The sequence below is a fragment of the Amyelois transitella genome, chromosome 17 (genome assembly GCF_032362555.1).
Source record: "Amyelois transitella isolate CPQ chromosome 17, ilAmyTran1.1, whole genome shotgun sequence".
Taxonomy (NCBI): Eukaryota; Metazoa; Arthropoda; class Insecta; order Lepidoptera; family Pyralidae; genus Amyelois; species Amyelois transitella.
Window position 1 is genome coordinate 1,691,385 of NC_083520.1, and position 18,032 is coordinate 1,709,416.

An 18,032-nucleotide genomic window follows, 5' to 3' on the forward strand; every position below is an offset into this window, starting at 1 on the left:
GCCTAGAAAAGAAACAATAGAGTGAAAATGTCCTTGAATAGTTTTTTTTTATCTTTTAAAATATAAGGCTGATTGGAAACACAAATATTTTTAAGTTTAATATTTTTGTATTATTTAATACAAAAATATTAAACTTAAAAATATGTGATTATTTAATACAAAAATATTAAACTTAAAAATATGTGTGTTTATATGAATTTTATTTACACGCTATTTATTTAAATAAATAGCGTGTAAATAAAATTCGTCGTTGTACGATGCCTTAGATAAATCATGTTTATTTTAGAATTTTCATTACCTCTGTGGCACAGTTAAAATGCCTCAGAATCATAAAGTGCTGGGTACTATCACTCAACGAACGTTAATAAAAGAACTTAACTAAAATAAAGTAAACAAATGTTTTTTGGTATAGATCTTAATAATGTATCTAGTCATGTAAAGTATTGTAAAATATAGTACCGGTCAGTAATAATGCAGTATCGGACTAGCTTTTAGGCTAACTCTGTAGATACTCGTATGCATTGTCCGCCATACTAACATTGATAACCATAAATTGTCTTTTTACTCATTGTTATTATGACTGGGGACGGATAAAAGAGTACAAAAGAGAAAATCCTCAGCGACTGCATTGCAGTGAACGTCACGAACACTGCTTATGAAATATTGAGCTGTTTCTTTAGATCCAGCATTAAAAGTTGAGCTATTCAACAATTTTCTCGTTAAAGCTTTAGAAATATACTGAAATTCAATTTATTTTTGATGGAATTTTCTTTTAATATTATTTTCTGAAAGTATTGCACGCGGATGGGAGAAATGTGAATTTTGTTGCAGTTTGATTTCAGAGAGTTTTTTTTTTAATTTATTTGTGGGATAAAGTTAAGGATGATGACTGAAATACGTAAATCCAGCTGGAAATTGAACCGTGTGGGGAGAAGTCCGGTAGTAGGTACGTTTATATCCAAGAATATAATCTAGGATTTGTAAGGAAAGTCAGGTGTTAAACATGAATTGACTCCTGTTTGACCTCCGCAGAATCTTAATCATTAACCATAGATAAACCTAAGTCATTTTCATTATTTTCACCAACTACCTACCTTCCTCTAATTCTAAGTAAATAATATACGAATAAATGCAACAATATTTATTTGATTTAACTGACAACCAGGTATTAGCATAAAGAAGCACTCTGTATGCAACGGCGGGAACGATACTAGGTTCTCGTTTCCTCCAAGTCAAGGAGCTTAGAATAAATTTAGTTTATGGATATAAAAAAAAGTAGTATGAAATTAATTCAATCCATGATTCAATGAGACTATTATCTTTATATATGGTGTTATTTTTAAAGTTTTGTGCCGTGTGCCACCCGACAATTTGGAAGACGTATGAGGCGACTAAAGAAAATCGCACCTCGTAGGTAGGAACAAACATGATCCAAACTCCAACCAAACAGAAACGGCAGTTGCTTCGTGTAGGTAATCTAGTTTTGTGCTCAATATTCTGTGCTTAGTGCGAAATAAAATGAAAAGAAAAAGTAAGACGTAAGAAGTATAAATAACACTCGTCCGATTTTTATAAGCTCCTTGTTTGCGTTTGTTTTTTTATTCTTTTGGCGGGAAATTGTTTAATCATAGCATTCTGATTGCCAATTCCAGATAACAACGCACTTATGTGCCTACTAAGTATATTTTTCATTCATTCAGTTACGTCTATATATCTTTCGGGGAGACTGAAAGGCCACGTTCAGCTGTTTGGCTTTATGAAAGAATTGAGATTCAAATAGTGACAGGTTGCTAGCCCATCGCCTAAAATAAGAATCCTAAGTTTATAAGCCTATCCCTTAGTCGCCTCTTACGACATCCATGGGAAATGAGATGGAATGGTCCTATTCTTTTTTTATATTGGTGCCAGGAACCACACGATATATATTTTTTAGATAAAAAAGCGTCTGTCGCCTGTCTTCTGGTACCATGTTACCTGACCATTTGATTATAGTGGGCATTAATGTTATGATGTACCTACCTATTCCAAATATCCTTGAAATCCTTTCAGTAGTTTGATATATTTCTTTGTCAAACTTATTTGAAAGAATAATTTAAAAAAATATATCATAAGAAAAATACCTACATAGTTACCTTCATTTAAAACTTATAAAAAGTAAGTTTATATGATTTTACAATTAATGCATCGGACGTTATAGATGAGTAAGCAATACTGAATTTCATCAAGTTTCACTACGCACTGCTGGTGTAGTGGTATCATGCAAGATTCCCATTCTTGCGACCCGGGTTCGATTCCCGGGCAGTGCATGTGTGTTTTTGTACTTATTTACTTTTTTTTATTTTATTAATGAAGTTTTAATAACTTATTTATTTATTTTACTTATTTTAAAATAATAATAAATTAAGATATTTTTTTAAACTGTTTTAACCGTGTGGTTCCTGGCACCAATATAAAAAAGAATAGGACCACTCCATCTCTTTCCCGTGGATGTAGTAAAAGGCGACTAAGGGATAGGCTTACAAGTTGGGATTCTTTTTTAGGCGATGGGTAGCAACCTGTCACTAGTTGAATCTCAATTCTATCATTAAGCCAAATAGCCGAACATGGCCATTTAGTAAATTTTTATACCTATTAGCTTCAATTGCCGGTTTAGCTTACTTTAACGTTCATCGCAAATTTAATGGGTTTAGTAGTAAGTAATTTTTGCCCGGCATTAAAGGTCCACCTTTCATCATGGAAAAAAGTCAGTCTCAGTACTAATATATGTATAATTAGGTACTGCATGCGGATTGGTCAAATAAGATAAAGCGTTTAAAAAAAAACAATTAACATAAACACTTGCCTACCAGTCACTACATACATACATATAATCATGTATATATCCCTTGCGGGGGTAGACAGAGCCAACAGTCTTGGAAATACTGATAGGTCACGTTTAGTTGTTTGGCTCAATGATAGAATTAAGATTCAAATAGTGACAGGTTGCTAGCTCATCGCCTAAAAGAAGAATCCCAAGTTTATAAGCCCTCTTACGACAGCCACGGGAACGAGATGGAGTAGTCCTATTCCGTTTTCATTGGTGCCTGGAACCACACGGCACTACTTACCTATTATAAAGAGTTTTATGTGAGTACGGTTATGAAAGTATGGAGTAACACAGTAACACAATTTGGTATAAAACTAGGATGTAAGTACTAACTAAAAGTTGGTGGCTTTAATCAGTGTCTTCTTATTTTGGTCGGTTATTGTTTGATGTTACATGGGAAATCCCAAGCTGTTGTTATTATTAGCGGAAGCCAACACACCCTTGTAATGCCTGTAATATGTGCACGTTTATTCCATGTACATGTAGGGTGACAATGACTTGTTTGTAGATTTTTTTTTATTAATTTTTACCATTTTTTTAACTCTAGTCTAGCCCCACCATATATAGACGTGACTATAAGTCTTTTTCCTCCTGGCTTTAGTCCCGGTTGCATCCTCACCACTCTGGAGGGTAGCCCGGGGTATGCCTTTGACCATGGATTCTGGGTTGGGTGAGTCAGGTTTTTACACGAAGCGACTCCGATCTGACCTTCGCAACTTGGGGAACCTAACCCGTATTGGATCGATCAAGGTTACATATCCAGTTGCCTGAATGTGCATGTTTCCTCGCGATTTTTTCCTTAACCGTAAGAGTATTGGTTAATATTTAAACCAATGTACGTGTGGGATTTGAAAGCACCTTTTTTGAGGCACCTTGTCGATTCAACCACCGACGCTCTTCAATTGCAATACATACATAACAATGTAAATACATAACATAAAATGGAAGCAATGTAAAAGAATTATATTTGAATTAAAATAAAATTGTCATAATGTGATCGTTTCACCGTCATATTTGTAAAGGTAGCATAAGATTTCCAAGCAGAGAAAAATGTTATAAATATATTTCATTCATTTAATTTTTGAACTGTTCAAAATATGATTTCATATGGTGTAAGTATTTTATAAGGATACTATAATATATTGCGCCCGCAGTTCAGTCCACGTAAAACAAAAATCCTTCTCATAGTGCATACCTAGGAATTGCCAAATTCAATTTCCTATGCCCAGATAGTTTCGGCTGTACGTGGGCTGTCAGTCAGTGATTTACCGACGAAAGAGTTTTATATTAGGAATTTATTTATTTAAGGCGCTGTAGCACGCCGTTTTTAATCACGCGAAAAACTATACCTGCTTCGTTTCACCACATAATAAAAAGCGAAACAGCAATAGTTTTTCGCTTGCCATTCTACGAGGGCAGGTATTGTTTTATTTTTCTTTTAGTTAACATGGTCACCCTATCATTTTCATTGACTATACACATCCAGATGAGTCCGTCCGGAGTCGTGACTGTGATAACCTTACCCTTCATTTTCCAACCGGGGAAAAATGCTTACTTATTTAAAACGTCATTTGTAAAGGGATCTCATTGTGTTGTTTGTTCGGAATGGTCAGCGCATTCTGTTTGTATTTTATTGTTTTCGGCTTTGAATGGACAATATGAATAGTCATCGTATGTAATACATTGATACCTCGATGATTAGGAAAGAATATTAAAAAAATATATATTAAAATAATAAAGTAAAATAGTATGCCGGAATCGTGCCAGTGGAACGATATAGTCTCTGCCTATATTTATAAACCACGGACATAAGTTCATTTCAGGATTTTATAGACCCTTTTAAAATTTTCAGATATAAAAATATTGTATTATAATTATAAAGTTTGTTATAAACCTTTATGGTCCCGCCTATAATAGCCGAGTAATAGCTGTGGGTGGTGTGGTGTTTTAATACTTCGCCTTTTCCCGCCTTTCCCAAAAGACCACAACAAGTTACAAAATTCAGTATTGCAATGTGTATTTTAAAACTGGGATCATTAGGATTAGATAAAGATTATACTGAATAGACCCGCGTTCATTCCACATATACGAGTAGGTACATTCATCAACATATGAATGTTCATTCTTGTTGAATTATACAATTATCCATGTCAATAGTCTATAAAAGACAATATTTGAAAAAAAAATACGACATAAACAACACCCGTTTGGGTTCCCGCCAAAAACTCCACTTCGATGTATCAAGTCTTGCGCGCACAGATTATAAACTATACATCCTAGGTTGTGGTAGTAAATGTTTGCGTACTTCCAAACATTCCGAAGTGCTAGCTAGGTTAAAAGCCAAAGCGCGGGAAACTACCAGTTTCCACGATTTGCAAAGCGGATGTTGCGCCAACCGAAGTTAGGCTGATCCTTGCTTTTAGATTTGAGCTTAGTAAACGTAAACAGATATTAAAAAGGTCACTTTGTCTCGTTAATTTACACTTTCAGAGGTAAAGCAGAAACACCACATGTACAACACAACTATAGGTATATATACGATCTTTATTTATTGAAAAAATTCATCAAAATCTAACTCCAAGTAGTTTTATAGTATAAGTTGCAAAAAGGTAAATAGGAAAAAACGTTAATAAAAACTTAAAGAAAATTTCCTTATAATTTCCCACATTATTTATTTTTAACTGTAATAAAGGTATTTTTACCCAAATTTATTTGAAAATATTCTTCCCTAAAAGCAACAAACAGACCGAGAAAGGACGCTCATAAACTTTGCCTAAGCCCGTGGACAGCAGAGCTCAACCTCTGAATTTTTTGCCAATATTTTTCCATTTTTTGCACCATTTTTGGACATTTCCCGGACTGTCCGTTTCAAATTTATGTGACAACTTATTTCTGACTCGCTATCCCGGACACAGGGTGAATTCGTATGGTAATATTTGTATTGCACATATAAAATATGTATGTATATAGGTGATGGTCAGATTCACACAACACAGAGATTATTATTATCTGGTTCTGTGGTCAGATTGGAAAGTGAAAAAAGAAATTATACAGATTAAGCAAGGCCTAAAGTAATTTCTAGACTTGTGTTTTGGGATACTAATTCAACGATACTATATTTTTTTAATAACAAACTAGCGGCCCACCCTGGCTTCGCACGTGTAGGATACAAGTCTCGCAAAAAGCTGCGTTCAGCTGTACATTTCCATCATAAGGTCAAACAGCTGAACGTGGCCTTAAGTCTTTACAAGACGTTGGCTCTGTCTCACCCGTAAGGGATAAATAAGTGAAAATTCATAATACATATTATTTAACTAATTTCTTAACATTTTAAAGCACACTTGATCATAAAATAACAAGATACATATGCACATACGCATATTAGTATATAAGTAGGTATACAAGTACATATCTACTTACCCTTCCGGGAAAAAGGCGTGGTGTTATTTATGCATGTAGTTAATGTGCTGTGCCGTGTGGTTTCCGGCACTTTAATATAATAGGACCACTTTATCTCTTTCCCATGGATTTAGTAAAAGGCGACTTAGGGAATGGTTGATAAAGTTGGGATTTTTCTTGTAAGCAGCCTGTCACTATTTGAGTATCAATTTAATTATTGGCCCTTTCTACTGAACGTGGCCTTTCAGTTATTTTAAAGACCGTTGACTCTGTCTACCCCACAAAGGATACAGATATGATTATATGAATGTATGTAGTTAATATTATTAATAGGATTACGAAACAGAGCAATTATGCAAAACAACCAATGGTTTTGCAAAACATTCAGGTAATTTCGGAATCCATCTGCGACATAACGACAAAGGAAATTATTTTTCTGTGAGAATGGCCTATTTCCTTCTCCACGGCTCTTCCATAAGGTTTATTGGAAAACAATACGACTACAATAATATTAGACATATCCTGTAATGTAAGAATAGGACCACTCCATCTCTTTCCCATGGATGTCGTAAAAGGCGACTAAGGGATAGGCTTATAAAATTGCGATCCTTTTTCTTAGGCGATGGGCTAGCAATCTGTCACTATTTGGATCTCAATTCCATCTTAAAGCCAAACAGCTGAACGTGGCCATTCAGTCTTTTCGGGACTGTTGGCTCTGTCTACCCCGTAAGGGATATAGACGTGACTGTATGTATGTATAATGTAAGATGAGCGTCGGTGGTCGGACTGTTATGGTGCCCGACTCAGGTTTTAATACTATACTTCAGCCATGTAACAATGACTCTTCTCTCAGTTACCTACATTAGTTTGAGTGCTAAACGCTCTTACGGTGAGTGAAAAGATCGTGCGAAAACCCGCACATTCAGGCAACCGAATGTGTAGCCATGATCCAATACGATTCCCCTGCAAACTTTGCGGAAGTCAGATGGGAATCGCTTTGTGAAAAGTCTGGTTCACCCAATCCAAGATCATGGTTGTAAAGCGCCCCGGGAGAGGAGTCCAGAGGGGTTAGTGCGAGTTTACTCGATCAAACGCGTCGAGCAGGTAAACGCTAATTTGTATGTTATTTGATCAACGCCATCTAGTGGTAACGCGATGACACTAATGCAATTCTATACATTTTTTTTTTACGGGACAAATTACACAGATTGAGTTAGCCTCGAAGTAAGTTCGAAACTTGTGTTACGAGATACTAATCAACGATACTATATTTTATAATAAATACGTATATAGATAAACATTCAAGACCCAGGCCAATCAGAGAAAGTTCGTTTCTCATCATGCCTTGGCCGGGATTCGAACCCGGGACCTCCGGTGACACAGACAAGCGCACTACCGCTGCGCCACAGAGGCCGTCTATTCTATAATACTATAAATATAATAAATTAAAATACTATAAATTCGTGAGTAGGTACTTGCTCGATGCGTTTCGTGAAGTGAAACTCGCACGAATCTCTCAGAAGGGTATGTTAAGATGGTTCGGTCATGTGGAGAGGATGAAGGAAAGCAGGTTGACTAAGCAGATATACAAGGAGAGTGTGGAGGGAAAGGTCGGAGTGGGAAGACCTAGACGAACGTATCTTGATCAAATTAAGGACCTGGTAAAGGGTCAGGTCAAGAGTACCCGAATGTGGATGAAGCGTAGGAAGTATGCAGAGATCGTGGCAAGTGGAAAGATGTAGTCTCTGCCTACCCCTACGGGAAAGACGCATGATTTTATGTTTGTGTGTATGTATGTCTCAGAAAGGTGAGGATGTATCAGGGGCTAACGTCAGTAGGATGACGATGCCAAAACTCTGAAGGATTAAGATATAATGACAGGTTAAAATAAATAAATAAAGGCTTGTGTTTAAACGCCTACCAGAAATGCACCTATATTACTTCCAATAAATTCGAAGTGCCTGCCATAACGGATAAATGCTCACCAAATTGTGTATCACAAAATATTCTAGAAATAAAGCTATTTTGCTTTTTATTACATTCTATAAAAATAAATACACACCTTTAAAGTCAATTTGAGTCCAAATTTTGTAAATTATCGCTAAGGAGATGTTACCAATATTTTATGTTATTACTTTCATTTTAGTTATCTATGCTGAGGGAAAAAATTACAGTCAACCGCAAATATTTTTTTCATACCAAATATAATATTGATTACACCAAACACAAGTTACATAATTAATGCATTATGCATTTAATTATATATTTTTATGCAGTTACATAATTACTTTGTTGTCAATTATTGCAACACATAATGACTAAGGTATACAATGAAACAAACCATTGGTAGATGAGGAAATAAAAAATCTAAATTAAAACAGAAATTTTATTAAAGTATTCATAAGATTAATTTAAGAATAATCAATGGCACTTCAAAAGGAACACAATAATTACAGTCTTATACAATCTTATCTTATAAGATTAATTTGTACTTAAAAATAATCAATGGCACTTTATATTTTACGTATATATTACGTTTATATTACGTAATCTTAGCTTGACCATAATATATTTTGGATTTTGGTTACATAATTTGATTACAATAAAGCAAATTTGAACTGTACATTTTGGTATCAATGTTACTGTTTTAGTGAAACAATATTTGGTGAGCATTTATCCATTTTGGCAATCAAAAAGAATATTTGTACACAACGTACGATTATTTTGACGTGTGTATACTTATTTTGAAGCTTAATACGTTTTACTTTGGGAAACTAAGTATAGATTGATTTTAATTTATATGGAGTTAATTTATTTTACTGGGTACTAAAATTTGGAAAACAAAAGCTATTTTGGTGAGCCCTTAAATTGTACCCATAAATAAATATGTACGGGACAAATTACACTGATTGAGTTAGCCTCGAAGTAAGTTCTAGACTTGTGTTACGAGATACTAACTCAACGATACTATATTTTATAATAAATACTTATATAGATAAACATCCAAGATCCAGGCCAATCAGAAAATGTTCTTTTCTCATCATGCCCTGGCCGGGATTCGAACCCGGGACCTCCGATGCCACAGACAAGCGTACTACCGCTGCGCCACAGAGGCCGTCAAGGTGATAGTCAAGTTCGAGTAGGTTTATACGCTATGTAGGTACATGTTTTGCGAATCTTTTGTATAAATTCTGCCAATGTTTATTTACGCATAAGTAAACTTAACTTGCTTCCGCCCCGTCTCGCGATTAACCCTCTAAAAGGTTAGAGTACTTACAAACATTAACAAAAAGATAAGCAAACAATTATACCTACGTCGAAGTTGTACCCACAAAATTTTCTTCTTCAACTTTTCTGAGTATACAGTATTATGTATACAGTATATTTAAAAAGTATACATCTTACAGATCTCTTTTCAAAAAGTATAAGTAGGTACCTGTCAGTTATAGAAATTTACGCTGTAAGTATATAATGTATGCTTAGTATACGATGTTATAATAGGTTGCCGGAGTCGATTTTTGTTACCCTGATCGAATATGTTGTGAGAAGGTACCGAATCAATATATGTATTAAAATTTGACATTCCATTTAAAATAATATTATTATATTATTTAAATTGCAATTAAATCAATTCATCATAATAATGTATTCTTTCGACCACATTCCTATTCTAATTCAAAGTTTGTACAATTGTGAAGTTGACATTAATAAAGAAAATGCTGCAGTGCAGCTTGTTACCGATTCTTCTGTACTGACCCTTTGAAAGCGTCAACCAATGTTGTGAAACCAAAGGATATGACAATTATTAAGCGATATTCAATTGTAAGTGATGTTTTAAATGTCACATAATAATGATTAAAATTTGAATTTGCGGTACTAAATGAACATTTAATAATAAGATATTAATGATAATAAAATAAAACTACAAACACAAAATGACTACTACATTGAGAAATACTAATATTGAAAAATGATTTCTTACTTTGTTTTATTGTTAGTAACGAATTAATAAGAGAAAAGCTTGTGATTTTTTTTGTAGGCGATGGGTCACAACCTGTCAATCAATAAGCCATACAATTGAACGTGGTCTTTCAGTCTTTTCAAGACTGTTGCCTCTTGCCTATCCCGCATGGGATGTAGACGATGTCACCTTCCACGACATCCATCGGAAAAATATGGAGTGGTTCTATTCTAAAATCCCTTACGACAAACAAAAGATTTCTCTCCTGACTCATTATCTGATTGGCTCTCGTAAACTTTACTCCGTTGAGAGTTCCCGAGGGCGTAGTGAGGTGAGAATTCTCAAACTGTAATCCTAGTGTACAACAGGGCCGAGGTACGTTCCTGTTTCAATAAAAGTAGAGGCGAACTTTTGTACTTCCCCGCAATAATCCTGAAAATCTTCATCCCAATTCCAGGTTTCTGCAAACAAAATTTTGTGTATAGCCGTTTTCTCTCCTTGTACCTACTTTACAGGGTGTAAAGGGTTAAATCGGCCAAAAGGCCGGAAAAGCACAAATAGAGATTAGGAAGTAACAAAGGCTTCTTTTTTTGGAATTTCTACGGGCGCGAAGCCCCGGGTAAAAGCTAGTTAATACAATTAAGTATAAAGATATGAGGACGCAATTCACGAATATAAATAAAAATGTTAATATAGGTACGGATTTCGACCGATGTTGTTCAGTTTTATGGGTTCGTGCGATTCTGTGGGGTATGAAACACCCATTTTGAACAAAAATAGTGAGACCAATAATTTCATTTTCTTTGAAACAAACTGAAGTTAAGTACGGTAAGAAAAAAATGGAAAAAAATACGAAGACACCCAAGGTATAATGATAAGTACTTTAACGTCATCGGCACAATTTCCCTCATAATTTAGCAAACTTTTTATTAAAAATAAGGGAAGCATGAACACTCCCTGCCCGCTCCCATTCGTGACAATATTAGGGTCTCAGTTTACTACGTGACGGTATTTCGCGATGTTTCCTCCGGATTATTAAAAAATGGGACATGAGGGAAGTCAAAAAGATGGGTATTATTATCATATACGTAAATATAATGTTTAATTGTCCGTGGTATAATACCTAGTAGCTTAAAGGTGTCCCCACAATATTATTAGCAACATGGTGATTTAAATATTCGATTAGGATACTTAAACTGACGAACATCCAAGACCCATGGCAATAAGAAAAATATATATTTCCTACTGGTTCAGAGGCGAGAATCCGACAACAACAAAACAACATATGCATTTTTATTCAACAAAATCAAATAATTCTCTAATTTCCCGAGAACTAAATTCATCTCCAGCCGTTTGGCAAATCCTACCAATTTGTCGCCGCTATCTCGTCGAGTTGGCACATGTTGCTTGTCAAAATTGAGCAGGCGCTTACGCCTGACGACTACAGCCGGCCAAATATACAGTTTGCATCTAAATTATAGTTGTAAGCTCTCGAATTAGAATTTCAGCCATCTCGAGTGCTAAATGCTCTGTGGATTTGTAGCATCCTCATTTAAGATGACTTCCTGATCCAAAATCGAAATAGAGACACCTGATTGATTGACGGACATGACAATGTACAACCCACGCACAACCAAAACCGCTGAGTCTAGAGATTTTAAATTGGACATCTAGGTTCCTTACGTAAAGGTGGAACCGGCGGAAACAACCTAAGCTCTAAGTTTGCAATAAGAGACGATTTCCCAAAATTCCTTCAGGGATGGAAATGAGCGGATATTTTCGTTTTATGTGAGTAGAACCGTGATCGTACTCTAGTGTATACGTTTATATAAACATACATACCAACAATCGCGTCTATATCCCTCGCGGAGTAGTCAGAGCCAACAGCCTTGTAGAGACTGAATGGCTACGTTCAGTTCAGTATATCTTAATGATGCAATTGGAATTGAAATAGTGACAGTACTAGCTTATCGCCTACAAGAAGAATTTTAAATTTAATAGGCATTGCCTTAGTCGCCTTTTACGACATCCATGAAAAAGTTATTGGAATGCCGAGAAATACGAGCACAAAAAAGTATAGATGACGTAAACATATAGATTTCAAATAGTAATAAATAAGGTAAGATCAAAAAATCTCTCGTGAGTTATTGATATATGTATATAGATATATTTATTAAACTGGAACGGATTCCCAGCCTATCTTGGAAATGGAATGTCTTTTAATGAGATAAAAAGTAAATACAATCCTCCGACCGAACAAAAGGTTTCAAAAATGGCGGTCGGAACTTCCTTCATTTCATTACCAACAAAGGAAGATCTACGGAACTTATAACCCATTAATATCATTTCCGCGGCCCGCTCCATCATTACCATGTACACTTTTGTCATTTCCGTGCCTCCATTTTGTTCCGTAGCTTTTTATTGACAACTGTCGCTTTGTTACTACTGAAAGAAAACCCCGTTTAATAATAAACCCTATTCTTTTAATGCTAAGGTCGATTTAGAGGTCATAAAATGCAGGGATGGAATTTGCGAATTGACTCATTATTTTTTGTGGTCTTTCTCTCATTTCCACTAATGAGATTTTGAGATACGCGTCTTATTCTGATGAAATTTTCGTTTTGCGCAATTAACGCCAGTGTTATCTTAAAGGTTTGTTGATTGTGTTGGTGTGATAGGATTCTTTAAAAGGGATGTAGGTAGATGTTATGTGTATGTTATGTATATTATGTGTCGTGCCTACATTACCCCTACATACGTATCATATACCTCTGTGGCCTCTGTGGCGCAGCGGTAGTACCTACGCACTGTCTGTGACACCGGAGGTCCCGGGTTCAAATCCCGGCCAGGGCATGAGGAGAAAAGAATTTTCCCTGATTGGCCTGGGTCTTGGATGTTTATCTATATAAGTATTTATTATAAAATATAGTATCGTTGAGTTAGTATCTCGTAACACAAGTCTCGAACTTACTTCGAGGCTAACTCAATCTGTGTAATTTGTCCCGTATATATTTATTATATTTATTTATTTATATACCTGTATAAACCATTGTACCAGATTTTAAAGTCAATTAAGGAAAACTTGACTATGTCAATTTCTACGCAATGAAGATAGTACAAACAAACAAATAAAAGCCATTCTTATTTGATGTGTAGGAAGTTTAAAGGAAAGTTGAGGAATATACTAAAGGATTGTAAAGAAACCAATAAAAAAATATTATGAAGTAAGTATTAATTTATATTAATCTTACTCTGCGCCAACGCCAGTCTCCTGTTTGGTTTCCTTCCACCCAAAGGTTGACTGGAAGAGATTGCATTAGCGATAAGTCCGCCTTTGTACCAATGACGGCCTCTGTGGCTCAGCGGTAGTATGCTTGTCTGTGACATCGGAGGTCCCGGGTTCGAATCCCGGCCAGGGCATGATGAGAAAAGAACTTTTTCTGATTGGCCTAGGTCTTGGGTGTTTATCTATATAAGTATTTATTATAAAATATAGTATCGTTGAGTTAGTATCTCGTAACACAAGTTTCGAACTTACTTCGAGGCTAACTCAATCAGTGTAATTTGTCAAAAAAAAAAAAAAAAAAAAAAAAAAAAAAAAAAAAAAAAAAAAAAAAAAAAAAAATCTCTGCCTGTTTTGTATGTTTAACTCTTATGATACAATAAAGAGTTTTAGCTATCTATCTACCTATTGTTTTTTTTATTTATCGTACCTGAGTACCTATTAATTATTTTTTTTAGAATCCCAACGGCAAAACGGCAAAAGATATATTCATAAACAAAAACTTTATCGTTTTCCTCGTTCAGAATAAAACTCCGATAAAAAACGGAGGTATCTATTTAGTCCCAATTAAGGCAGCAGAGTTGAATGACAAATGGAGACCTTTTTTCCTGAACTGACATCGTTAGCTCTAATACAATTGTGATGTTAGTAAAGATTTTAATTTTTAATTCAGAGAGCGATATCAATGAGATATCTGTTTAAATTAACTTTATTTAAAAAAGATTTTATTTTATACCGTGTGGTTAACGGCACTTTAGAACTGTAAAACTTTAGAGTCTTTCCTATTGATGTCGTAAAAGGCGACTCAGGGATAGGCTTATAAACTTGGGATTCCCTTTTTAGGCGATGGGTAAGCAACATATTACTATTTGAATCTCAATTCCATAATAAAGCCATACATATATAGACGTGATTATATGTATTTATAAATGTATAAATTTCTTAGAGTAAGATATATGTGAACAATAAAACTTGAATAACTGGTGCTTCCCAGTGAGTAAACACTGGCTGGTAGATTATATCTCATGAACATCTTGTTATATATTAAGACAGTAGGAGCTTTACAGACGAGCATGTTTTTCATGAACATAACATGAAATATTATCACGACTATCCTGGTATATACACTTGCGGGATAGACAGAGCCAAAAGTCACCAATAAACTGAAAGGCCACACTCAGCCGCTTGGCTTAGATATAATTGAGAAACAAATAGTGATAAATTCAAATGTTTTTCAAAATCGGATAAGTATTTTTTTCAGCACTAAACGAGCATTTATTGTACCTTGATCAAATCGGAGACGTTCTGGCAAAAGGTCAAGTTAAAAGTGTACTGTTGTTACTTATTAGACAGTATAGTTGAACCAAAACATGTACAGTTGCCTGCAGATAAGCCTGACCCCCGTTCATAAAAGCTAAAACCCTATGGGGATCAAGTTTTTCTGAAAGCGACTATACCAAGAGTTACTCTGCCTACTCGTAAATTTGATATTCCGCGAGAAATGGAGTTCAGTATTTATACATTTTCCATACTTTTCAATTATTTCGAGGCTATGTTGACTCTGTCTTCCCCGTAAGGGATAAAGACATGATTATATGTGTGTATTTTCTACTTAACACTAAAATGAGAAACGTTGTGATGTACCTACGTACTTATTAGTTTTTTTTCCACAAAAATAAGAAATTAAAAGTGCTAGATAAATAACTTTTGTAAACAGAGAACTGGCTCCAGTCGATATCCTCCTTTTGTGAAGTCGGTTTAATTTTTTAAACCTTCTCCAAAGTGTAATAAACACTTTTTAGAAAACCGCATTAAAATAAAACGCGAGATTATCAATGACAAACATAAATACAGGCTAAACTGAGAACCAAATTTTTTAAGGTTGTTTAAGATAACTTAACGAGCTATAAGTAGTTTATAAGTACGTACTTATATCACAAATACTGCCAGTAATTATAGAAAACTTGTTCAGAATTTTCCGACTAATCGCAACAACAAAATCGCTCGTGTGTAAACAACCTAATACGGTACATAAATCTGGGACTGCAGACACTTAAGGCTCACCACACCGTTACGACCTGTTGTAGCCTTTGAAATTACGACGTTTTGTAGCCTAAAGTAGTATGAGCCGGCCTTGTAGGTACATTTTGAAAATTGATGCTATTTACTCGAATGCCGTGATGTTAACGGGACTTTAGAACGGCACTTCGGCGTATTTCCATGGATGTCGTATAAGGCGATTAGGGTAAAGGTAAATTCATTTGGTGTAGCCATTAATGAACTTCCTTGTATTTCCATGGATGTCGTAAATGGTTTTATTTTGTAGTGGCGGGAACCACACGGTATCCGACAAATGTCGAAACAAAAATATTATTTAATATTTAATACTAGCTATGCCCGTGACTTCGTACGCGTGGAATAGTTCTTTGGGCTTCATTGAAGCCTCAAGGAGGAATAATTTTCCCCATTTTTTCACATTTTCCATTATTTATTCGCTCCTAAAAGTTGCAGTGTGATGATAAATAGCCTAAAGCCTTCCTCGACAAATGGTCTATTAAACACAAAAATAATTATTCAATTCGAACCAGTAGTTCCTGAGATCCAAACCAGTAGTTCAAACAAACAAACCCTTCAGCTTTATAATATCAGTATAGATGGTATTTGTGATATTGGTAAATTTTTGTAGAAATTCAGTTTCAAAGAACTTTTTAAATAATAATAAATTTCAACGCAAATATACTCATTCATTTGTCGCAGAACGATATCGCGGTTAAAATGATATATTACGTAAATTATAGCTACAATATATCTTGAAGAGCGGGAACGAGTGATAACCACATACGAATCCTACATTTTAAATTGAATTTTGAGAAGTATTTCGTGCCGTGTGGTTCCCGACCCGAAAAAAAGGAATAAGACCAGTCAATTTTTTCCCATGGATGTCATAAAAGGCGACGAAGGGATAGGCTTAACTTGGGATTCTTTTCCTTTAGGCAATGGGTTAGCAACCTGTCACTATTTGAATCTCAATTCTATTATTGTAATAATCACATTTTAATTATATATACTTGATATTTTAAGAAGATTAATTCAGTACTATAAGATATCGCGACACAAAAGCATGAGCATATAGGAGGTATACTTAGTACGTAATCCTATGTAAAAATAATTCTAATTTAGTTTTTACTAACTTTTGCCCGAGACTTCGTCCGCGTTGTTTCTCTTTTCGCAATTCAAAAGTCAACTCTATTTCTGTACCAAATTTCATCTAAATCGGTTCAGAGGTTCAAGTGTGAAAGCGTAACAGACAGACAGAGTAAATTTCGCATTTAAAATATTCGTAGGGATTAAAAATCTTCTAACACTTTAATTTAAAATTAATAGAACTCTTCTATTCCGCAATGAAATGAGATGTGATTCGCTACTTAAAACAACTATTCGAGCAGGATGTACCTCAACAAGTTATTTTAAATACATGTTTCCTCAATCGCCCTACTACCTACTAATATACAATTAATATACAAGTAAGTAATTTGTTTTTTTGTTTGTAAACTCTTTATTGCACATTAAAAATAAATTTAAAGTAAGTAAAGTAGTATTAAAGATCATGGCTTCACGTCGCAAAAGATGATATGCGAGCCAATGGACTGAAAATCGGACCAAGTGGAGAGAGAAAATTCGGAAGGCGGACCCCGGGCTCCGAAAAACTTCTGTGGAGGGTGCAGCCGGGAGGGAACACGCAGAGATGAGAGAGAGAGAGTACTCGTACAAGTAGAACTAATTGTGCCGATCAGAATGGAGTTTTATCTATACTACTTAATAATATAAAGCTGAAGAGTTTGTTTGTTTGTTTGAACGCGTTAATCTCAGGAACTACTGGTTCGAATTGAATTTTTTTTTTGTGTTGAGTAGACCATTTATTGAGGATGGCTTTAGGCTTTATAAAACGCTGCAACGATTAAAAGCGAAGAAATAATGGAAAATGTGAAAAAACGGAGAAAATTATACAACCTTGAGGAATGATGCCCAAAATAACTATTCCACGCGGACGGAGTCGCGGGCACTAATATAATTCGATTACACACAATTAGCGGATTTAATGCTTCTAGCACTAAGTCCGCTAATTGTGCTATACATTTGTATTTTTTTGCAATGACGTTTAAATAAATATATAAATAATCATGCCCATATACCTTGCGGGGTAGACAGAGCCATCGGTCTTGAAACACTGACAGGCCACGGTCAGCTGTTACGTTTAATGATAGAATTGAGATGGCTAAATGATGGAATAGATGGACGTCTACTCTACTTACATACATATAATATCGTCTCTTTCCCGTAGGGGCAGGCAGAGACTAAATCATTCCACTTGCCACGATCCCTGCATACTCCTTTCGCTTCATCCACATTCATAACTCTCTTCATGCAAGCTCGACGGTTTCGGGTACTCTTGACCTGACCCTTTACCAGGATGTCCTTAATTTTATCAAGATACGTTCCTCTAGGCCTTCCCACTTTACAAA

General features: G+C 35.1%; 1 non-coding gene across 1 annotated transcript; it reads left to right on the forward strand.

Moving 5' to 3' along the window:
• The first annotated feature begins 2,235 nt into the window (after window positions 1-2,235).
• Trnag-ccc (transfer RNA glycine (anticodon CCC)) lies at window positions 2,236-2,306 on the forward strand. The gene has a single exon. It is a non-coding gene; the product is annotated as a tRNA-Gly (tRNA).
• The last annotated feature ends 15,726 nt before the right edge of the window (window positions 2,307-18,032 follow it).